Here is a 26,099-nt window from a genome sequence, read left to right as displayed (position 1 = left end):
TTTTTTATGATGACTTTCAATGGCTATTCATGCCTCATATTTGATAAACAGATTAACATTTAGCTTTTAGTATTTCTAAAGTTTTATATGTGGTTTTTTAAAATTTTCACTTCTTAAGTCTTGGATGCTAAATGACCAAATTTGTTAGAATATATTGTATTTTTTTTCAGTGAGGATCTTTTCTATGTAAAAAGAGCTTTAGTTAGAATAAAACTAATTTGCTTAATTAGAATACAAGCTAATATTGTACCTAGTGGATAAACAGTTAAACTGCAGTTCCTATAGTTAATTGTTTGGGGATCAATTACTAAAGGAAACAAGACATATCCTAAAGAAAAGTGAAAAATATTATAGAAGGAAATATCATGAAAGCGGCATTTTTCACTTGGATGATCGAATTTTTTCTATTTAAATTCAGAGATAAAGAAAAGCAGGTCTTGAAGTTAGCATTAAAAAAGTAACAGGTTAACTTAGCACTTGAATATTAAAATCTTTGCATAGCACCAATTTATATAACAACAAAGCCACATAAGATACAAATAAAATAGCACAGGAAGAAAATAAGCCTGGAAATACAAAACAGAAAAAATAAAAAAATAATAAATACACTTACCATGACACAACACTGCAATCCATAGGTATTTAAACCAAAGAAATGAAAATTTATGCACACACACATACATATGAATTTTGCAGGAACTTTAATTTCACCAAAGACTACGAACAACGCAAATGTTTTCAACAAGGGAACAGATGGATAAATGAACTGTGAGTCATCTATACATTGGAATACTGCCAGCAATAAAGAACATATGAATTGTTGATATACTCAAAAACAAGGATGAATCTCAAAGGCATTATGCGTGAAAAAAGTCAGTTTCAAACGGCTGCTTATTGTATGATTCGTTTATATGGTATTCTAAAAAACCTAAAAATGTAGGAATGAAGAACAGAATAGTGGTTGTTACGGATTAGAGACACAGGCAGAAAATGACTAAAAATGGGCAGCAAGGAGAAACTTTTAGGTGCTATAACTACTTTGTATCCTACTTATGGTGATAAAAACATAGTTCTATACAAGTCTTAAATCTCAGAATAGAATGTAGAAAACAAAACAAACACTATAAGCATAGATACATAGTCAGATATATAGACAGATATAAAGACAGACAAGGAACAGTCACAGTTTCATGGGTGTACACATTTGATAAAATTCCTCCAGTATTTTCAAATTACTTCATAATTTGAAATACATGTACTTAGGAAAACATTTTAAATATACATACTCAATTTAAAATTATTTAAAAATCCCTCTCCTGCAAAAAATAAATAAAAATCATCAGTAATAAACTATTTTTAGTTTTTCACTATGGCACAAAATAAAAATTCCATTCCCTCCAACTTATAAATATTTATATTCTAGAGCAGTCCTCTCTATACTCCACATAATATCTCTAATTCAGGCAGAAATGACCAGTCTTTTCTGAACCATCACAATATTTCCAACACCATAAATCATGCAGGCAGTGTAGGGGTTGTGTGACTTGAGGCAGGAGAACTATGTGGGAAATATTTGCAATATTCCATGTAAGGCATAAAAAAGATTTAGTGTCAGGCAACAACACTGGGGACTGAGTGACAGTACTGCCTTTAAGACTCTGTATTTAAAGGGTAAAACTGACAAGTCTTAGTGACTGGTTGTATTTGATTAGTGAGAGTTGAAGTCTCAGTGGGACAAATCTCAATATTCTAGACATTCTAAAAATCACATGATTTATATGTAATTATTTTGAATGCACAAAGTTTTTTAATTTTGTTTCTCATTATTTTTTACTTTGGTTTAGGTATTCAGGACTGTTCTGAAATATGATTGTTTCAGGTTTAGGGTGATGAGTATGTTAAGTAGTAAGTGACATGCATACATAGAAATATAGAAATTGAAATTAGTAACAATAATAAAAGAAAAGATACTTTTAGTTGAAAAAGATCTTATGCCTTACATAGATTTTGATTTTAGTACAATATTCCCTAAATGGCAATCTTTAATCAGATATTTAAAATATAACATCTGAAAATGATTAAAGGGAGAAGGTATTTCAATAAATTGACTTTCTGTAAGGAAATTTTAATATACATCAAAAGTTTTAAAAAGAGTTATAAATTAAATCAAATAATTCCACCACTAAAAATCTATTCAAAAAATAATCACTATGTATCAAAGGATTTATACATGTTTATCTGTCATATTTATGGTGAACAAAATATAGTATAATGACAGTACGAGAGGACTTGCCCATTTATGAGGCTATGAATATGCTTATCTATTTAAATAAACAAATATGTATGTGTATATGTATCTATTTAAAAGGATAAATAAGAATTTACACTGAAACATTAACTATGGCTTTCTCTGAGTGTGAGGCTATGGATAATTATTAGCTTTCTTTGAATATTTCTAAATTGTCTATGATAATTATACACTGATTTTATAATACAAAATCTAGTAAACATATTAAATGATTAAATTTTTAAATTCTTATATTCTAAAACAAAACTTTGAATAAATATGTTATGAGAAAAGCAAAAATACTGTTCCAAAGATATCTAGTAATTGGTTATAACTTTTTTAACTTCAGAAAGCTCTAGTTATAAACAAGCTATATTTTTGTTTTGGTCAAATAAGTATTATTGCTGTTTTTGTATATACTCCATTCGCTATCCCTGCTTCATTGCCCATTTTGTGGTGGCTGACAACTTTTGCCTTGCAAAACTGACTGGCAGCTATCATTCCAATGCCAGACTTATCTTTATGCAAATTTCCAAAGGTCACCATTTATGCATGTAAATTCTGAAGGGTACTAACTATACAGCTGACAGATTCTGACAGCCACTATATCTCCAAGAATGGAATAAGTAAGGATGACTGTCTGAATAATTAATGTGTTTTTACTCAGCCCATGGCCAGTTTATACATCTTACACTTTCTGACTGTGGTTTTGAAACTAGAAAATGTAATTTCAGAGCATATCAACACATTTTTTTCTCAATTCCTATAAACAAATGGGTAAATAATTTGGGACAATTAATGAATTGACCTTCAGTTTAAAGTGTTCTATTTTCAGAGATCATTCCTACCTAGATATAAAAATTAACATCTAGTTTTGGAAATAATTTCTGTAAAAAAACAAGCTCTATTATTCCTATGAAGACAATTGTTTTTCTGTAAAAAACACACAGGGTTCTCTAGAACCCTGTTCCCTAAAGCTCAGTAAATGGTGCCACCATCCACAGAGACATCAGTTTCAAGCTTCTTGAGATTTGTCCCACTGAGACTTCAACTCTCACTAATCAGATATAATCAGTCACTATTACTTGTCAATTTTCTTTAAATACAGAGTCTCAAATCCATTACTACTACTCAATTCCCAGTGTTGTCACCTTAAATCAAATCTTTATTATCTCTTACACGAGATATTGCAAATATTTCCCAGATAATTCTCCTGCCTCAAGTCAGACAATGCCCCACACTGCCTGCCTCCAGAATTAATTTTCTAATATTCAAAGTCATGAGCAAGGCCAGTGGTACAATATAAAAGACACATTAAAGTAAAAATTAAAAGAAGGCTATAAAGAGGAAATATTTCAAATATTAAACAGAATTGTGTGTTATGTGGTATTATATGATTTGGAGAAAAAGAAAGCAAGAGAGGAGGGTAGGGTATGCCCCCAGACAGTTTCAATATTAAATAGGTTGTTCAAGGAAGGCTGCCATGAGAAGAGGGTATCTGAAGCCTAGGAAATAAGCCATGGGAGATCTTGGGATAAGGCTCCTTGGTAGAGAGGGCTCCTGTGGTCAGTGAATGAAAATGGTGCCAGGGCAGCTGGAGTTTAGATAAGGTTGAAGGTAGAGCAAGAAAGACTGAGTGTTGCAGAAAGAAAACAGTGGAGCAAGAAAAACAGGAGACTGTCGCAATTCTCCAGTCAAGTGGATTGTGATTGGATGAAGGCAGTAGCAGAAGAGGTACTCAGTAGCTCAACAAAAGATGCCGATGAATATACAATGCATTTGAAAGAAAATTCAAGAGTTACTCTTAGTATCTGTACTGAAGGAATTGGAAGAATGGAACCATTAACCAAAACTTGTGTGAGCATGATGCTTCTGAATTACTTGTATTATTTTGAAAAATGTGATTTGATTCTTTGTGACTGAATCAATACTAAGAAGTCATTTATGGTGGAAAATATACTCCAATAAATCTTTTGTACAAGATTCAAAAAATTATCATTTTAAAAACATGAGTGTCCAGAAGTGTTTAAATATACCTAGCTCTACCCTAAATGATATGTGGTAGATGATGTTGGTAACTCTGTATTTCTAATAAAGAAATTGAAGCAGAGAGAAGATAAGTAACACCTTAAAGGTCATATATAGAATCCTTCTTCAAAACTAGTCAGCATCTTCTTCAGTCAGCTTCCTCTCAGGGGTTATTGTTTTTGTTTTGTTGTATTTCATTACTAAAGAATGATCTAGAGATTCCCAGGAATGATACTGGCAGGAGGGAATGACTACAAACAGGCACAAGAGAACTTGTGGTGAAGGATATAGTCTACATCTTGATTTTGGTGGTACATTCTAACACAGCTTTATGCATCAAAATATAATTGTACATTAAAAAGAATGCATTTAATATACATAATTATATATCAATAAATATGAATTTAAAAAGCAATCTAGCAAATATCATAAACTGATTGATATTGGAAAAGCAGGTTTTGTCCAAAGGCAAAACAAATCTCTCATACTACATAATTTGTTCTAACATTACTTGTTTTTTTCTGGTTAAAGCAATGTTTCTCATGTAATTTTCTAAGAATATTTAGTGATAAAGTAACATAATTTTATTTGTTGTCATGTAATTTATCTTGTGTGATTTCAACCATCTTTACCACAGCAGGAAGAACTATGGTTTCTCCACTGATTTCATTCCTTCCCTGCAGGAAATCTCAAATACAACTTCCAAACATTTATCATAAATTTAGTGAAAATTTGTAAATGGCTAGATTGAGCATGACTTCAAACATTGCTGAAAAACTCAGAAAGGGGTGCAGTTGTGTTCCAGATATTATTAAAATCTTGGTATTAATGATGCTGTGTACTGTCACTAACCTATACCTCAAGACAAATACGCTCTTAGGTCAAGTTTAATCACACGTAAGAGATTATGTTGTTTTTGATACCCTGAATAAATTTAAGGTGATTATCAATGCTTATAATGAATCTGAAAATATCCTTTAATAAAAATAGAGAAAATGATGCCAGCTATATCATTTGTTGTTGATTTATGCATGGGGTTAATCAAATAACCTTTATTGTGTAAGTTTAACTCAAAATTCCCTGATGGCTCTGATGGTAATGAATCACCTGCAAGGCACGAGACCCCGGTTTGATTTCTGGGTTGGGAAGAGCCACTAGAAAAGGGATAAGCTACCCACTCCAGTATTCTTGGGCTTTCCTTGTAGCTCACCTGGTAAAGAATTCATTTACAATGCGGGAGACCTGGGTTTGATCTATGGGTTGGGATGATCCCCTAGAGAAGAGAAAGGCTACCCACTCCAATATTCTTGCCTGGAGAATTTTGCAGACTCTATAGCCCATGGAGTCGCAAAGAGTTGGACATGACTGAGCTACTTTCACTTTTACTTTTGTAAAGACTATTGTCAAAATATGAGAATCAGTCTAGTTGAAAATAGACAATGATTCTATTTAACACACATATCAAAACACTTGTAACATCAGTATACTAAAATACTCTTAAAAATACAACTGCCATCAAAATCCAATGAGATGCCACTTGATATCCATGGCTGTAATCAAAATGTCAATAAAAACTTTTGGCAAGAATATGATGAAATTAGAACACACATAATTTTGGTGGGAATGTAAAATCCTTCCAATTTGGAAAGCAATTTGGAAATTCCTCAAAAGGTAAAACATACAGTTACCATTCCACCCCACTTATCCATCCAAGAGAAAGTAATACATATGTCTATGCAAAAACTTGGACATATATGTTCATAGCATCATTATTGATAATAGCCAGAAAATGTTAACAAACCCAAGGTCTATCAACTGATAAATGGATAAACAAAATGTGATTTCATTACTATTATCCATGCATAAAATAATTGTCCTAATTTACACAAGAATTGAAACTTGAAAACATTATGTTAAGTGAAAAGAGCAGATACAAAAATATTGTATGATTCCCTTTATTTGGTAAATCCATGGCAGCAGAAGTTATATTAATGGCTTCCTGCAGATGACATGAGGGAGGAAAGGGAGTAACTGGTTATGGGTACAATGTTTCTTTTAGGAATGAGAAAATTATTCTAGATTAGATAGCGGTGACAGGTACACAACTCTGCAAATACACTAAAAATCACAGAATTATACACTTTAAAAGGGTGAACCTATGGTATATGTATTATAGGTCAATTAAAAAACCAGGAAGCAAATACTACTATTTAATACTGTAAAAATTTCAAATATTTTCCAGAAATTTCATATTTGGGGGGCCAGTAGCAATCATGATATTAAATATTATAAGGCTTTTTGGTTCTTATATTTCTTAATGAAAATATGCATCAGGAGAGATTCTGAAAATTTTTTCTTACAACCTTATGGATACTTAAGCACTCTAGAGACAGCTAAGATGGAAAATTAAGCTTTCGTCTGGTAAACATGATATATTACATGAGCTGCTCCAAATCTACTTTTCCAGACTCATCTCTTAACATAGTACTATCACATATGTAATCCCTCAGTCCTTCAGTGGCCATCCCTTTCTCCTTTATGCACTCCTTCTCAAGGTATTGTGTTAATCTGGAATGCATGGCCTCCCACATGGCCTCCCTTTCTCTGTATCAGCAACCCCTCTCAGTGAGTTTCACAGCATGCATGAAGGTTTCAAGGGCCTCCAGCAAAAGTAAGCTCTCCCAAGTCTGTTTCCTTAGCAGTTTGCTACTGATGCTTTTAAAATATATATAATCATTTCCATAGAGCTTCATGTCTTTCTCATTAGCCTTAATTTCTCTATAGCAAGCACATCTAGTTTATCTTGGATTAATTTTTTAAAAAATGATTCAGACTGTTTTAAAATTTATTTCTTTCATTAAGTGCCAGAAAAACCACTTTACTCAAGTCAATAAAAGAACTTCTGTGAAATTTATATGTCAATGTATAGATAAGCTAGTAGATTCAATCATATCTATACTGGAAAAGAGGGATAATGTTATTTGCTTGCATTTGTAAAGGAATGGGCAGAAGAGAACAGTGACAAAGAAACTGAAACAAAATATCTATAAGAAAGAAAATCAAGGGGAAAATTTAGTATTTACAAAGGTGAGTGCAATGCTTTTATAGTCTTAAGTCACTCAATATTCTTAGAGTAAAAAGCAAAATACAGAATCTTTGAAAACAGGTTTATAATGATTTATAATACATACCAATTATATCCTCAATTCAAAAGCAGATTAATACAATTTTAATATAAAGAAAATAAAGTTAATATTTCTATTTTCAAGCTGCATGTTTATAATAGTGTACATTTTAGAAATTTCAAAATCACTTTAAGGAATTTAACTTAGTAACTTCAAGAAGAAAGGAAATTCCAATTTTACCATTGATAATTATTTTGTCTTCAAATGATCTGTTGCAAAACAAACTACATATACTGACCTACTGTCATACTCCTTAAAGGCTCTTATGTTGCACTGCATACATATATTTATGATAAATAAAAACATTACTTTTGAAAAGAATGTGCTTTACATTAAATAGTCTGGTCTATAACATGCATACATTTTATTTCCTAATATTCATTTTCACCATCATGGATAGGTAATTGAGAGCAAATAGAACAAATTAAGCAAAAGTGACTTTAATGAATTGTCATATACATGTACTAATTTTTTTAAAAATTCTGTATAGTTATCCAATATTACTTAGGAGTATAAGATAGCCATATGCTTTTCAAAAGTAGAACACTGCTGAAATTATTTTTAGTAGCCCATTTAGTGTTCAAATATTTAGAGTACAATTCTTCACAACAAGTACTTTGTAGTATATTATTTACATATTTGTTCACCAGCGATGTCAATTTATTTTCCAAGACTATGTAAAATTGCATTTCAGTAGTCCATCAAACAATATGTTCAATTTTCAGTGAAACACATAAAAACATATACTAACTTGAATATATTAAATATACTTTGAAATTACTAACAATCATGATTGGCAGCAATAATCTAATAATTACCTTAATTTGAGCTTCAGTTGCTAAAACTCCATGTTTTTTTTCCTCCGATTTACTGAACACTTAAACATTTCTGTAAAAAAAGAAATTAATTAGATGATGAGAAAAAAGATACACTTTATAGTCATAGGTGTAGGACTATTTGAGTAGACATGTATTTCTTATTGTTTGTCAAATGTATTTCTCCAACAAAGGTTAGGGTACAGCAGCTAGTCACAAAGTCATGTCTGACTCTTTGCGATCCCATGGGCTGTAGCCCTCCAGGCTTCTCTGTTCAGAGCAGCAAAACCACATATAAAACAGAATTCAATTCACATGTGATTTATCTTCCTTTATCATCTAATTTGCTATAATGTTCAGTGGGAAAAGTGAATGAATTTGATAGGTATGGAGCTTAAATATTTTCCTAATTAAATGAACACACAGGGTTTTAAAATAAATTCTGAGATTTCCAAGAAACTGAAAGGTCAGGGCGAGGTCAGGATGAAGGGTCAGGGCAAGGCCAGGAAGAAAGGTCAGGGCGAGGCCAGGAAGAAAGGTCAGGGCGAGGTCAGGAAGAAAGGTCAGGGCGAGGTCAGGCACGCCTGGGCATGTCCGGACATGCCCCAGCAGAGGGCACTGCAGACACACCCCGGAGACTTTTGAACTATTGCATTTGGGCCCTAGGCACACAGTAGATACAAACTAACCGAGCCGACCAATCAGGAGCTGACACGGAGCCCTAGGACACCAATCACCGCTGAGCCCGCCTTTTCTTCCTTATATGGGAGCCCCAGCCCGGACTATAAAACCCCTTCCCCACCCCTCACACTTCGCAGACTCCTTTTCCTCCGCAGACTCCCTTTACCCTGCTGACTCCCTTTGCTTCCCAGACCCCCCTGGCTCCCCTGCTTACCCGCCCCGCCCCCGGGAGAGCGACCGCCCAATAAAAGGCCCTGAACAACGGTCCATAGGGGTGGTTCCTTCTTCCCGCTGCGTTTCTTACAGAAACTTTATTTCTTGCCATAGGGACTTTTAGCTAAGATCCTGGGATATGTTTAATCACTTTTATTACTAGAACTATTGTGAGAAAATACTGGAGGAAGGCCTTTGTATATCTTGCTACTCTTAGACATATACACACAAAGCCCCAAAATATACATACTCTGTGTATTTATGAATAAACAGATAGTGTTTAGGGGCTTCCCAGGTGGTGGTGGTGGTGCTGCTGCTGCTAAGTCGCTTCAGTTGTGCCTGTGCGACCACATAGACCACATAGACGGCAGCCCACCAGGCTCCCCCGTCTCTGGGATTCTCCAGGTGGTGCTAGTGGTAAAGAACTCACCTGTCAATGCAGAAGACACAAGAGAGGAGGGTTTGATCCCTGAGTTGGGAAGAAGGGAGAAGGGCAGGGCAATCTACTCTAGTATTCTTGCCTGGAGAATCCCACAGAGGAGCCTATGGGTTACAGTTCAAAGTTGCAAAGTTGCAAAGAATAGGACATGACTGAAGTGACTTAGCACAGCACAGCACACACAGAATGTGATTATAATAATTTAGAGAAATTCAGACTTTATTATGAAGGAATAAACAATAACATTAAAGTTTCTTTAAATGGCAAATTTTAGTCTTTATTTTCTGTAAATTACTATAGTTTCTCCTATTTATCTTATTATTGAAATACTATCAATGTCAGCTATTTAATCAAAAAAGAAATAATATAAACACACACACAGTATATATAAATTTTTAAAAGGAATAATGTCCTCCAAGGTTATTTTCGTTGGTATTTCAGTGTTTTCAGTGTTATGCAACAAGTTCAATTTCTGAAATTTACAGTGAGTCCATTTAATGCTTTATACAAGCATCAATTATATCAATTATTATGATATTTGGTATTCTTTATGCTGTTAGTATTGTGCTATTAGCAGAGGTTAAGTAATCCTGTACACGTCAAAACAATGACAAAATCTATTATCTATTCTAGTATCTTGTCCCTCAAATGGATTAAGAACTAGTGATAGGCAGAAAGCCATTAGCATAAGATTAAAATTGAGGTTTTATTTACAGACATTATTGATTACCATCAGATATATAAGAAAACAAGCTATTGGAAAAATATTCACTAATAGAAGCATTATATTTTGTTTCAGGATTTAAAAACATTAAAGCAATGGGACTGGTTGTTTTCTTCATGAACATCAACTCACAATAGGCATGAGCAACAAGGAGTGACCTAGCTGAAACGGATTGCAAGCTGATCTTTAAAACCCATCCCAGACACACCCAGGAGAGCTCACAGATAATACTACAAAAAAAAAAAAAAAACACACAGAGACTTTTGAACTATTGCATTTGGGCCCTAGGCACACAGTAGATACAAACTAACTACGGGTGCTTCCTCAAGTAACCTTAGGCAGCTAGGAGCCCATTAAGGATACATAAATATTATATACATACATACATCTGATTATAACAGACTGAATTTTGAGAAGACTTACACAACAGAGCCTGTTATATAACTTGCAACTGTCAGCCAGTCATACATATGCCCATTTGCATTCCCTTTCCTGACTGGTGATGGGTACAAGTCCCATTTTACACAGTGCACAACCAAGAGAATGAGATTTGAAGTATGAAAAAGGAAGCCAAGAGAGATCTTTATGACTCCTTCAGGGTTGGACTGCTCCCATGTCTTGGTAGGGTCTATTGAACAAAAGTTCTGTCTGCTTGAGCTGCAACTGAGCTGTAGCTTCACTGTTGGTTTAAACCCTTTAGCCCATCATTTCAAATCTTTGCTGTAATAAGACAAGAACAAAAGCAGTGAAAGAAACAGACCTGATAAAGGGACTAGAAAAGCAAACAGAGATACCAGACCAAATAACACTGTTCTATCAGTATAGAGCAATAAGGCTGAATTTCTTTTCTAATTAGTAAACATGTCTAAAAGGGATTTTTAAAAGAAGAGTTGCTAGAATTATTTTTGATCAAAGTGACTACTTTGAAGGAAAACACTCATGGAGGACGTAACAGTTCAATGTGTTTATATTGACATGTTTTCACTAGTGTTCAAAATTTATATAAATACAATTAACTGAGAATCACTGCAATATTTCATTGCCCTTTCACAAAATGACAATCCACTCAAGTACTCTTGCCTGGAAAATCCCATGGATAGAGGAGCCTGGTAGGCTACAGTCCATGGGGTCTCAGAGTCAGACATGACTGAGTGACTTCACTTCACTTTCACATTTAATAAAGTGTCTACTCATGACTTCCATAAAATTTCTTTTGTCTTTCCTTTTTGACTTTTAGGGTTATATACTAATTCTGAAAGTAATCTTTTTTTGGTTAAGTGGTACAAATAAATACCTTCTATTTGTGGCCTATCATATCACTAATTTTAATATTTTCTGATGAACATCAAATTCTTATTTTAATGCTATCAAATTCGCAAAATATTTACTTTCAGTTCAGTTCAGTCGCTCAGTCGTGTCCAACTCTTTGCAACCCCATGAATTGCAGCACACCAGGCCTCACTGTCCATCACCAACTCCCAGAGATCATTCAGACTCACGTCCATTGAGTCAGTGATGCCATCCAGCCATCTCATTCTCTGTCATCCCCTTCTCCTCCTGCCCCCAATCCCTCCCAGCATCAGAGTCTTTTCCAATGAGTCAACTCTTCCCATGAGGTGTCCAAAGTACTGGGGCTTCAGCTTCAGCATCATTCCTTCCAAAGAACACCCAGGACTGATCTCCTTCAGAATGGACTGGTTGGATCTCCTTGCAGTCCAAGGGACTCTCAAGAGTCTTCTCCAACACCACAGTTCAAAAGCATCAATTCTTTGGCGCTCAGCATTCACCACAGTCCAACTTTCACATCCATACATGACTACTGGAAAAACCATAGCCTTAACTAGACAGACCTTAGTCGGCAAAGTAATATCTCTGCTTTTGAATACGCTATCTAGGTTGATCATAGCTTTCCTTCCAAGGAGTAAGCATCTTTTAATTTCAAGGCTGCAGTCACCATCTGCAGTGATTTTGGAGCCCAAAAAAATAAAATCTGACACTGTTTCCACTGTTTCCCTATCTATTTGCCATGAAGTGATGGGACCAGATGCCATGATCTTCGTTTTCTGAATGTTGAGCTTTAAGCCAACTTTTTCACTCTCCTCTTTCACTTTCATCAAGAGGCTTTTTAGCTCCTCTTCACTTTCTGCCCTAAGGGTGGTGTCATCTGTATAACTGAGGTTATTGATATTTCTCGCTGCAATCTTGATTCCAGCTTGTGTTTCTTCCAGTCCAGCATTTCTCATGATGTACTCTGCATAGAAGTTAAATAAGCAGGGTGACAATATACAGCCTTGACGTACTCCTTTTCCTATTTGGAACCAGTCTGTTGTTCCATGTCCAGTTCTAATTGTTGCTTCCTGACCTGCATACAGATTTCTCAAGAGGCAGGTCAGGTGGTCTGGTATTCCCATCTCTTTCAGAATTGTCCACAGTTTATTGTGATCCACACAGTCAAAGGCTTTGGCATAGTCAATAAAGCAGAAATAGATGTTTTTCTGGAACTCTCTTGCTTTTTCCATGATCGAGAGGATGCTGGCAATTTGATCTCTGGTTCCTCCGCCGTTTCTAAAACCAGCTTGAATATCAGGAAGTTCACGGTTCACGTATTGTTGAAGCCTGGCTTGGAGAATTTTGAGCATTACTTTACTAGCATGTGAGATGAGTGCAATTGTGTGGTAGTTTGAGCATTCTTTACTTTAAAAATATACTTTTGGGGTCTATTCTATTTGTTTTGGGGTCTTTCTTTTCTGTAAAAAGAAGGTGTATTTTTAAAGTAAATATTTTGCAAATATGATAGCATTAAAATAGGAACTCAATGTTCACCAGAAAACAGTATTAAAAATGAAAACTTTCCCTATCCAAAAATAAAAGTTACATAAAAACCAATTCATGATCAATTATTGAAATTGACTGTCAGTTGTAAGAGTTAGTTAGATGAAGTACTTTGGATATGAATACTAGATTGCTTAAATTAAAAATAAATTTAAATTAAAGCCTGCTCTTGATAAAATGTAAACAAACACATATATATCAAAATGGAAAATAACATAACAATAAAGTTTGAGTCTCTAATGTAAAAAAAACCCAAGATAAAGACATGAAAGTTAAAGATAATTCTTCTGATCCTGAGATAGCAAGTTTAAAAAATAGACTAGCTTCTTTTTTTTCTCCCTTCTTTCCTTCCTTCCTTCCAACAGCAATTAAGTATTTATTTACCCTGTGTCAAGGTACTGATCTAGGTACTACGGATTCAGAAATGAACCAAACAGACAAAAATATCACTTACAGAGTTTAGACTTTGTTCTCAATGGGAACTAAGAACAAAATGAGAAAAAGATAGGAAGAGGAAGAGAGTAAGTTTGACTTTATATTCTTCAGACATTTTGAAAACATTTTTAAACTTTAAACACTATTTTCTGAACAATTAATATTCTCAGTGAACTTAAAAATATTTAAATACTGTAAAATTTTATTTTCTGCTTAATCTTTAGAAAAATTTTCTGAGGTTGGTATAAATGTTATCTCCTTTATTTTACAAATAAATATTCTGAGATACTGAATGGTAAAATTAGAATCTGATCACAAATATTCCAGATTCAGTGTCTAAACCCTCAAGCTACTCAAATAGCATTATACTGATTACTACTGTCGATATATGTTAAGAGCACATTTACAATGGAAGACAGAAAACAAGCTTCCTTAAGTGAATTTTTCAGGAAATAGTCATCTCAGAATTTCCTACGATTCATGACTATTAGAAGATATCTTCATATTCTGATATTTAAATGAGATTCCCCAGGAAATCTCAGTAAAAATCAGTCTGGAATTGAGATGAAATGACATTTTTTTATAATACCACCATATCATTGTGTGGCATTAATTCAAAAGTATTTGACAACTCCTACTCAACTGTCCAGGAAAGGTTCATGAAGCGATAAAGAAGTGACATGTACAAACATATAATTAAAAGATCATTTTAATGTCAGTAAATAGATGATCTGCAGCCTAAGATGAAAGATATTTTTAAAAGATCAATGAGAACTTAGATTCATATAAAAATACAATGAATCAAAGAAGTTATCATAACGCAAATTTTTATCTATGAGAGTTAGAGCTCAATTCATTTTTAAATTAAACAAATAAACACTGGGTACCACAATTTATTATCTTACTGTAAAAGGAAGTATATAGTCTTCATATCTATCATTTCAAATTGTTTGAAAGTTAAGAAAATATAAGATAAAGCTTTATAAATAGATACAGTAACAACACTATTGACATTCTACCTCCATAAGATCATATTATTCAAATCAGTTTCCAACTACCATCTTTCAGTCTCTCAATCTACTAGTCTATGAGTTATCTTCAAATATTTTCTACTTTAAGTCCTTATGGATGAGCATTACTATGTATCACTATATTATTCTCTCTGTGGAGTGTTTAGATTTGCTTTTCATCTCTATTTCCAGTATCATAATCATCTTAGTCACGTGAAGCAGGCAGAGACCAAAAAAAAAAGAAAGAAAGAAAATCCCTATTTTACAGATTAGAAAAGGCAACTCAGAAAGATTATCATGGCCTTCAAGTAAAAGTGCCAAAATAGGAATCCAAACCACTGGACACTTAGTCTGGCCACCTGTTATTACATGTGGCCCCTCCATCTGTCATACTGCAATAGGCCTTGATATTCTTGGAGTACCATCTATCCCTCTCTTAAATCTATCTGCCAGAATAATCTAGGATCTCATTTTCCTCACTAATCCAAAAATGCCCCTATTATTCTCCATAGAGTCTTTTTGACACTGTCTACACCATTAAATAGAATTTTCCCATCAGCCAGATTGGGTTGCTGGCTGGCTCCTCAGATAGAATACAGCTAAGATAGAGTACCTTGTTAATGTAAACCCCATGAATTTAGCCTGAATACTTTGGGTACAAACACATCTCTAAACTCATGGTGCATTTGACTCATGGTGCATTTGAAACTGAGAGTACAAAATTTAGTTCTAAATGCACCATATTTTTCACACATGATAGTTTAAGGACTCAAGAATGTATACCATTGTAAAAAGGAGAATTCCCAGGTGGCACTAGTGGTAAAGATCTCACCTGCCAATGCAGGAGACATAAAAGACATGGGTTCCATCCCTGGGTCAGGAGGATCCCCTGACACATGAAATGGCAACCCACGCCAGTATTCTTGCCTGGAGAATGCCATGGATGGAGAAGCCTGGTGGGCTACTGTATATAGGGTCACACAGAGTCAGACACAACTGAAGTGACCTAGCACATATAAAGGAGAGTGTCTTAAGGCAGACTTCTAAATCAATTCTAAAACTAGACAACACTGTCAAAAATTAGCTATTTCAGGAGTACGGAAATTGACTAGTTATACAACAGATAAAGTGTTTCAGCCAGAAAAACTATCCTACTTTTGGTAAGAACAGTAGGGATGCTGTGGCATTTATACCTGGAAATTTTACCATCTCGTTCCTAATTTAAAAGAACTGAAAACTACACAAAGTCAGTTGTCAAACCAAAACAAAATTAAAATCAAATCGAAAAGAAAGAAGTTTGGAAAATCCCTGATATTTGGAAATTTAAAAAAATTTTCTAAATATCCAGTGCATCAAAGAATAAATCACAAGAGAAATTTAAAAATATTTTCAACTAAGGAAAACTAAAACACATGACAAAATTTATGGATTGCAGCTAAAGTACTGCTTAAAAGCAAATATATAGTTTTAAACACCCATATTACAAAAGACGTTTCTAAATCAATAACTAAAGCTGACATCTTGAAAAAAAGAGCAAACTAAATGCAAGCTTAACAAAAATGAGAGAATAATAAAGGAAAGAAGGGATAATGTTGACCAAAGACCAATGTTAAAATGAACACACTCCCACTAATTCTATATTTTATGTTACAAAAAATTCCATGTCTTTTTTAGACCTAAAGTGTCTTCATTTTTAATGTGAATACATTAGAATAAATTAGTCATAAATTTCTTCCCCATGAAAAAAAAATATAACATATTTTTTGGAACAGTCAACAGACCTACAAAGGATATAAATTATATACAGTACATGACAACTCATAGTTTATTAGGGGACAAGTACACAGATAATGCAAAATAGAGAATAGACTTCAAAGATGAATATATTATCCAACATTTTTACTAATCAAATGCTGAATTTCTCACATTTTGTTTAGATGAATAAAAAGTAAATTATAACTAAAACAAGACAAGGGAAGAAATATTATGGTTGCCTACATATAGAGAATAGGATTGTTAGATAAGATAAAGTAGAAGAGTATAGGATAAATAGACACAAGGAAGGAAAAGGAAAAGCTCATCATCAGTGTCCACTGTATACCCAGTCTCCGTGGTTAATATCAAGGATTAGAACAATGTATACAAAGCTCTTACAGAGAACAATTTTTATTTATTAAAAACAAACCCGAAGAACAAGCCTTTTACTTTGTCTGTAATTCAATTACATACAAAGATTGTTTCTGCCCCACAGAAATGGTAATTTTCTGATTAATTAAAAGTTCATGGCATATATAATACCAAAACTCTCATCCTGGTTAAGGCATTGCATTTGACTGGGAATTCCTTCAGGGGTCTGCTTTCGCTGTATTCTTTTGGCCTTGATTATGATACTAAAAGGCAAGAGTATTAATCTCACTCAAGTTTTCACACCCACAGGTACCTCCTTCTTATGGCTTGGCCTAGCACTGAGTCACAGATGCTTTAGCTTGTTCCTATGTAAGGAACTCTGCAGCTATCACCCTATGGCATAAGGAAGAAAACATGACCCGCTGTGAATAATTCACCATCAAAAGGAGTTTAAGCACTCTATTGCTTACAGGAAAAATGAGAAAGTTCCTATGATGGCAGAAAAGTTGGTAAAATATACAACAGATGTGACTATTGAAGGTTAGAACCAATACTTTAAAGGACTCAATTCATAATAGAAACTTTGTGTAGGGAAGATGGATTAATGGCTGAGGTCTGAAGGGTTTCCTGCTTTCCCTTTAACACTTCTGCATTACAAGTAGTCAGCAGCCCATTGCTCTAACCCTAAGAAGAATTGGTGGAGTTCTAGGAAGATTATTTCCTAAGCAATGAATGTTTTTCGCATTCTCTGCTTGAGAAATAGCTTTCAAGTTATCGATATAAAAAACAATTATCCAATTTAATCTCTTTCTAACCCTCAAAAATGGTTATGTTTTAACCATAATAACACATATTTGCTTCCTAGTCATGATATGCAAGTTCTATAATAAGACGTGTTATCTAGCTTCTGTCATTTATAGTAAAAAGTACCTACTCTATATACTTTTAAATAATCGTTTTCTGGTAAAATACACTAAAATCCACTTCATTACTTATATCATGAAGTATCAGCTGTTAAAAAATATACATATTTATATGGTTTCTAACAGAGCAGTGCAAAATAATTTGAACAGTTTGCACTATTAGCAATGAAATATATAATAATTGATTACCTAAGAATTTTTATTAAAAAGAGGATTATTTAGATCCATGTCCATTTGCTTCAACTTCAGTAGCAATATATAATACCAAATTTTGAATAATAAATGTTTTCTTTTAAATAGAGGAGTTACAAAAAATGTGGTCTCAGAATTCTTTTTAAAATATGAAACTATGATTCCTAAATTATACAGAATTAATTTTCAAAATACATACCTCAATAAAGTGATACTGATTGCTACTGCTTCTTTGAATATACATTTTAAAGCTCATAATGTGTCCTTTTAAAGGTAGATTACAAAAAGAAAATACAGTCACCTTATTCTTTATAGGTAGTTTTGAATGGTTGCATATGAATTCATTCATTTTGAATATATTACAGATACTTGCTATTTAAATGATCCCCAAATAACATTTAAATAAAATGCATAATAATCAACTTTCAATGTATATTATTTAAATACCCTTCAATCAATACATCTTATTACCTTTGATACCAGTCAAGCAGACACTAGAGCCTAACATGAAGCATGAGTGTTAGAATGGTATTAACTTGAATAAATTAGCTAGTACACTCATGGATTCATATGAGAATTATCTCAGAAATATTGGTGTAGAAAATTTTGTCATGTTTTATCTCATGTTTAAAATTTTAACAAAAACTTTAAAGTACACTGAAGCAGAAATCCTGAAATATAAAAAGATATATTTTCTTAAGTATTATCCGATTCTTAGTTAGTTGACAAAAATGTACTTTCCCTACATGGCTAATTTAGACAAACAAAACAGCTTAATTTCAAATGATTATAAATAAGGAAAAGAATCTAAGAACAAGTTATTGTGCCAACTCTTTCTACGAAATAATGTCAACAGGCACATGATTGAATTTTTTTTCAGCTGTTACTGAACTTCACATACTTGTGCAGTTTCTGACTGTTAGCTCCAGAAAAATGCTTTTTATCTCCAATGTCTGTGAGGCCAAATTGTCAGCTGATATCAATCCCAAGGAAAATCCAATATGCCAGAATCCTCACAGAGTTTTACTAACGATGAAGACCTGGCGTCTAATGAAGTGTTCTCAAAGGTTTAAAAGAGTTCGGACTGCCAAGTCAGACACTGAATCTCAGATGAGCGTTTTCCAAAAATTCTCATTCCACTGGTCATTAAAAAAATCAATAAATGTATTCTAACTAAAGTTTAAAAAGCTTCTGAGAAGTGACCTCTGCCAAAGTCTTTTGGGGACATTCCAACTGTGCAAGGGGCAGAGTATGGGATCAAAAAGCAGAAAGAAAGAAATAAAGAAATTCTTCTCACAAGAGAAAAAAAGAGAAAAATCTGGCTGCAGGACCAAAAGAGATTAGCTAACATATCAAATATCAGATTTCCATTGCAGCACACTGCTCTGCTTTCTCCCTTTTTTTTTTTTTTTTCCTGTTCCATTCTTACACTGCCTATAGCTTTATTCCTCACTTTGTGTAAGATTTCAAGCAGAAAATTTTGAGCACTGAGATCTTTAAAATGATGTACATTATATGCCACTGAAATAAGTCCCTTATCTGAGACTCCACCATCTGGAAATCAGATCAATCTAACATACAGTCCTTAATCAAGAAATATGGTGTAAAAAGAAAATACAGTGCACTAAAACTCAGTGAGCTTGACTCACAGAGAGGCCTTCAGTCAACTCTTATTGTTTACTTTCTAGAGGGTCTATCAAGTAGAAATCAGAAGAGGCAGCACTATGACACTGACAGACTAACCACCACCACAAACACCTAAAGCTCTAAGGAAAACTGAAATCTACCTACAAAGAAGTTTGGAAATGGTTTTATTCAAAGTATCAAACATTTGGAGTTTTGCCATTTTTATCAGGTGGGGGTTGCTTCCAATTTTAGGAAGCTTTTCTCTGCAAAGTACACAATACCCAAACCCGATTCTATACAACTGCATTTTTATTCATGTTCAATTCGGTAAGGTCAAATTATGCTGGTATTAAATACAATTAAAAGTTAACACCCTTGATAAAGTTTAAAGGATATGTATATACATGTGTGTTCTGTCCATGCCTTTTCAAGACATGATTTTAAGTATATCTATTTTACTTATATATGTTATGTATATCAAAAGAAGAGCATATAAACCCACGTTTTAAGTTATTTAAATATCACATACCCATGAAGGGGGAAATTCATATCACTCCTTCTAAATATTGTCCAGGCAACTTTTTTTTTTCATTAGTTGGAATTTTGGGAGGAGACAGGCAGAAAGCATATTTATTCACAGATCTTTTAAAAGTAATACATGTTGCTTGCAAGCAATCGATACAAATCTTTAAAAAGTAAGGTTGATCAAACCAAAATCGTACTTTTCAGATTAACAAATCAAAGACTATAACACAAAGAAAATCACTGAATACAAATATTGAGCTTTTAAAATTTACTTGGAATTGATTTTAGTCTCCATTGTTACTGAATACAATCAATTTGCTGTAAATTATGCTTTCGGAAGGCAAAACATACAGGAAATATTACTACTTCAAACAAAAATTTTGTATTTTCCTCTAATTTTCCTCTTAACAAATAAAGTTCTCAAATTTATATGTGATAAAATATGCAAATATAAATTTACCTTTAACTATTAAATGAAAATAAAGTTTTTAATGTTTCTCATTCCTTCAAATAGCATTTAGAGCTAAATGACCATGCCTTATAGAAAACACAGGCATATATCTATTCCCTCTTATATGACTATTGTATACCTATTGTAATTGCAAACATAGCATGCTGTGGTTATTATAGTTAAAAATCAAGACCAAAGATGAATAATGTATTTTTGGAAGAGTAAGTAAGAAAGGGTTTGAAAAACGGCTGGAATCATTTTTCACCCACAAAATTAAATTAGATATCTCACCTTGTAATTTTACATCAAAGTGTATGGAAATTTTAAATATATTATAAAGCAAACCTATTTATATATTTAGATTTTTAACTAAGAAAACTATTCATAGTCATTTTCATTCAATAATCAATCCAATATACAAAACCACGGAAAATCTGATGCTGAGTTAGCTAACAGCTACAAAATTCAATCAAACATTACTCCTGCTCCCAGGACACTCAGAGCAATTTTGCAAATTATTAACAATGTACAACACCTTGATTTGGAGCTATTTAATTACCAGCATTAGGAATCTTCCCTGGTGGCTCAGATGGTAAAGCGTCTGCCTACAATGCGGGAGATCCGGGTTCGATCCCTGGGTCGGGAAGATCCCCTGGAGAAGGAACTGGCAACCCACTCCAGTACTCTTGCCTAGAAAATCCCATGAAGGGAGCAGCCTGGTAGGCAACAAACAGTCCATGGGGTCATAGAGAGTCAGACACTGCTGAGCAACTTCACTTTCTTTCCTTCATTAGGAATAACAAATAATAGTAACAACAAAAAAGAAAAAAAATAGCTGAAGAGGTCAATTACCTTAAATGGCAATTTACATTACAATCCGGACAAACACAGTGGAGTATAGAGGAAACTATACTGAAAACATTACCTAAACAACACATAAAAATAAAATCTTTCTCAACTTCACTGCAAATACAATTTGATCCAATTAAACCGATTTAGGATACACAACTACTTAAACGCCTGAGTGATGAAGGCAAAATGGATTCAGTCCAAATCTGCTTTATTTGCTTCGATGCTATTTATCGTGGCTATATTTTATTATACAGTAGTTATAAAAAAGAAAAAAAAAACTACAATGTGACATGAAGTCATTTTCCACTGGGAAAAATAGATGCAGATGCACTATTAAAACTCAGCACAGACAGCACCAAGACAGGCTACATTCCACTTGTGTCTTTACAGTGTGTCAACAGACACTGATGTTTATGTGTCTAATGGTAAAGCTAGTCAAACTACTGACACTTAAATGTTCCATAAAATTATGGCTTTATAGAAATCTAGAAATTTTCAGCATTTCTAGTGATTATACAATTTGGAAGGAGAAGAGTTGTTTTAAAATAAAGTTATTAAGTACCATTATCTCTTTTTAAAAAATAAAAATAAAATGAATTTTCTCCCCCTAAAATTACTATCCTACTTTTAGGAAAAATTATCTGGCATTTCATTATATTGTAAATTGTAAACTCCCATTCAAATCAGTTATTCAATAAGTAGTCTACTTTGTTGAAAAACTGACTGAACTTCATAACACAATTAGGATAATAGCTTTCCTAAACCTCCCTTCATCATTATTCTCATGAATTTATATTCATCACGTGTTGAAACTGTTGCAGCCATTATATAGAATTCTTACAAAACAGAAATAAGCATTTTTTAATGTTTTGGGGGAAGCAAGAGAGAAAGAGAAGGCAAAATATTTTGGGGTTAACATTTGCAACTTCTAAGGATACTAACTGTTGTTTTACAGTTTACACTTTAGGCACCTCCCAGGTTGCACAATGGCCAAGAATCCACCTGTCAATGCAGGGGATGCAAGACTCAATCCCTGGTCAGGAAGATACTATGGAGAAGAACATAACAACCCACCCCAGTATTCTTGCATGGAAAGTCCCATGGACACAGGAGTGTGGGGGGCTACAGCCCATGGGGTTGCAGAGTCAGACACAGCTAAGCACACATACACACATATACTTTAGACAAAAAACATTGTTGTACAAAAGTTGAGGAGTTCTAGGAATTGCTCTTAGTTCTGAAGCAGAAGCAATTTTAGACTTGCTACCATGAAATACCCCTTCAAAACTTTGGCTGATCCAAAAACTGAGAGTTTCTGACATTCAAGAGGATGACAGCAAACTATCCCTGCAGAGTGGCACCGAGGACATGGTAAGTGGCTTCAGTACATGGAGGGTGTAATTCTTCTTTTGATGTAGTTCAGTTCAAATGATCTTGAACATCAATGAGCCTGTCTTTGCTGAGAGGCTCTCTATAAGCATTTCAGCAGTCTCTTTAGAGCTAAAATATACATTTTTACATTTTAGAAAAGTCAGCCAACCTTCAGGTGGTAGATTGAAGTTTTGTAGCTTTTGGCATTGTCATCTCCAAAGTCAAGTTGTCAAGTAAACTCAAGACTAAAAGTGTCTTTTTCCCCTCTCTCCTGTTTAGAACAACCAACTTTAGTTAGAACACCTAGGCAGTGGCATCTGCACGAAAATCAGATCATAACCATTGTTTAATGGCTTGGGTATAATGATATCAGGTTATATTTTATCTTTCATTTCCTTTACCAGAAAAGTATTTTTTCTTTTTTTGTCATTTAGAGAATATTCTGCTGCTTAATGTTCCCTCTAGAAATACAACCTACGGCTAAAGTAAGGCTTATCATATTTGCTACAATGGTTTTAAGAATGACAACATTCAGTCGCTCGGTCATGTCCAACTCTTTGGAACCCCAAGGACTGCAGCACGCCAGGCTTCCCTGTCCTTCACCAACCCCCAGAGCTTGCTCAGTCTCATGTCCATAGAGTCAGTGATGCCATTCAACCATCTCATCATTTTAAGAACACGAGTGTACAATTTCTGTGTATTACATCTACTACAACATTGCCCAAAATACAGCTGTTCAAAACTTGATAACATCAAGGTGCACTTATTAATGAAAAGACTACTGCAAGTCACATTACAGTAACCATTAGTATTATTACTGCATTTTGGTTATCTAGCAAATGTCCCCATTTCAAACTCCAACCTGTTTGTATTATACATATCATGAGAAATATTTAGACTGTCCTTTCCTAATTCTCCATTTATGCTAATGGTTTCATTTCCTTGTTCACTCATTCATCCTACAAAATGTATTCAAAATCTACTGGGCGTTAGTCACTATGCTATAATGTGTGATACAAAATAAAAAAATGAGAACCTGGCTTACTAAGAAGCTCCACACCCAACGGAAGAAACGAGGAAATGTGTATAAATAAATATTCAGAAACATAAGGTAAATATCTTGTTTTATAGAAAAAGAACTGAAAGCAGCAAAGATGCACAATAGGGTTTTATATAAGATAAGCATAATATCATCTTGTTCTGTATACTCTATTTCATATTTCAAGAACCACATGATAAACCTATAGAAGATAGGATATATCACTACTGAGTGATTTATTACACCCCCAATTATTTATCATAAATTATACATACAACATATAAAATATCTATGTAATAACAGTAAAAAAAAAAAAAGGAAAGAAAGAAACATAAAGTATATGCTCTGGAACCAGCCTACTTGGTTACAAATTCTGACTCTGACAATAATTGCATTAATTTAAGTTGTTTATGTTCCTATCTGTTCATCTGTAAAACTTGGAAAATGAGCTATTTTAGAGTATCTTAAAGTGTTATTGAAAAGATTTTTTAAAAAAGATATGAAAAATCTGAAATCCTTTTCAGCACATAATAGGCACAATTATTTTTGCTATCAAGGCCATAAATGTTACACTGCATGCTTTATGTGTGTAAGTTTTTATTTTATTTTTTTTAATTTTATTTTACAAAGTAAAGAAGAGTACCACCATTCAACAGATGAAGAATCTGCAGCATAGAGAATGTAAAACTTACAAATCCTGAGATAAATACTAAATGGTAGAGTCGAAAGATAATATAGCTCTACAGTATTCAAAAAGGACAGAGTAAATGACATGCTTATATCATGCTAGGCATCATAAGTTATGGGCTTACAATTCTAGCGATTTCGAGAAATGAGTATCACTCCAAAAAAAAAAAAACTTGCCAGAGTAAACAAAGGAAAACATTCTTTTTCAAACATTAAAAAAAAAAATCCTAAATATTCAAACACCACTAGCTTTAGATTTTTTTTTATTGGGACTCTTGTCTCAGGGATCTAGACAAAATATAGATATCATTGCATTCTTTATTAGTAAACAAACAAGAACATTAAGTAATCACTTGTGATATTTTATGTTATGCCTATTGTAAAATATTTAAATTGATATTAATATCTTTCAGTCTTTTGGAGTAAGACTATATCATATAAAATTTAGATATAAAAATGCATATTATTGACAAATTGTTTAAATAGAGAAACTGTAATTCTAACATGCATCCAATATAAAGTTCTAAAAGAAATATTGTACAGAGAAGGCAATGGTAACCCACTCTGGTACTCTTGCCTGGAGAATCCCATGGATGGAGGAACCTGGTAGGCTGCAGTCCATGGGGTCACTGAGAGTAGGACACGACTGAGTGACTTCACTTTCACTTTTCACTTTCATGCATTGGAGAAGGAAATGGTAACCCACTCCAGTTTATTGCCTGGAGAATCCCAGGGACAAAGGAGCCTGGTAGGCTGCCATCTATGGGCTCGCACAGAGTCGGACACGCCTGAAGTGACTTAGCAGCAGCAGCAGCAAAAAAAAATATTTTAAATTATTCATGCTAGGCAGTTGTATTAACAATACAGAATTTAAAATCAGAGAAAAAGTAGTTAAGGGCTAGCCCTTGGACACTGGTGTCAATGTCATGCTCTGAATTAAAATACAGGAACATGAGCTTGTCATTGGTAAATGTCTCAACAAACTTTAAAGATAGATACTAACAATAGACCCTGGGATATATTACAACAGAAATACTAGAAAGTGACTGAGCGACTGAACTGAACTGACTGAACTGAACCTTTTTTGCTTACACACATATAATAAAAATAGCACTTTCAAATATATCCTTGTAGCATAAAAGAAAATACATCCTTCCTCAAAATACTTTCTACATTAACACGATTTCATAATTCCTTTGATTGTTTCTGTATATTTGTCTTCAATTTTATGACCAAATGTGTACGTTTCACCATTTATGTTTTTTTAAATGTTAAATAAGCTCCATGGTATTTTTAATAACATTTTTGCTAAATTTAATTTATAGAAATCTATCATAGTTATTTATTTAGAGTAGGAAATGGCAACCCACTCCAGTATTCTTACCTGGAGAATCCCATTGACAGAGGAGCCTGGCGGGCTACAGTCCATGGGGTCACAGAGTTGAACACAACTGAGAGACTTAGCATGATCATAGTTTTTAACTAATATATCTCGCATTCTCTACTGATTCACACTGTTTATTGCTTTCACAGTATGTTTTCTAAAATACAGGTAAATCTGTAAATAAAATGCCTAACTTTATTATATGCTGGACCCTGCACTAAGCCTTTTTGCATTCAGGGACTCATCTAATCGTCTCAACATCATGTGAAGTGT

General features: G+C 33.7%; 1 protein-coding gene across 24 annotated transcripts in view; it reads right to left on the bottom strand.

The window, feature by feature from the left end:
• The window catches only part of ADGRL3 (adhesion G protein-coupled receptor L3), a 941,652-nt gene that overhangs the window by 711,914 nt on the left and 203,639 nt on the right, over window positions 1-26,099 (bottom strand). For all 24 annotated transcript variants that reach the window (XM_060417626.1, XM_060417634.1, XM_060417623.1 and 21 more), the window contains one exon: window positions 8,319-8,388. The gene's annotated coding sequence lies outside the window, so the exon portion shown is untranslated. The remainder of the gene's footprint in view (window positions 1-8,318; window positions 8,389-26,099) is intronic.

The sequence above is a fragment of the Ovis aries genome, chromosome 6 (assembly GCF_016772045.2).
Source record: "Ovis aries strain OAR_USU_Benz2616 breed Rambouillet chromosome 6, ARS-UI_Ramb_v3.0, whole genome shotgun sequence".
Taxonomy (NCBI): Eukaryota; Metazoa; Chordata; class Mammalia; order Artiodactyla; family Bovidae; genus Ovis; species Ovis aries.
The sequence above is the reverse complement of the archived record's forward strand: the minus strand, read 5'-3'. Positions and strand labels throughout refer to the sequence as shown.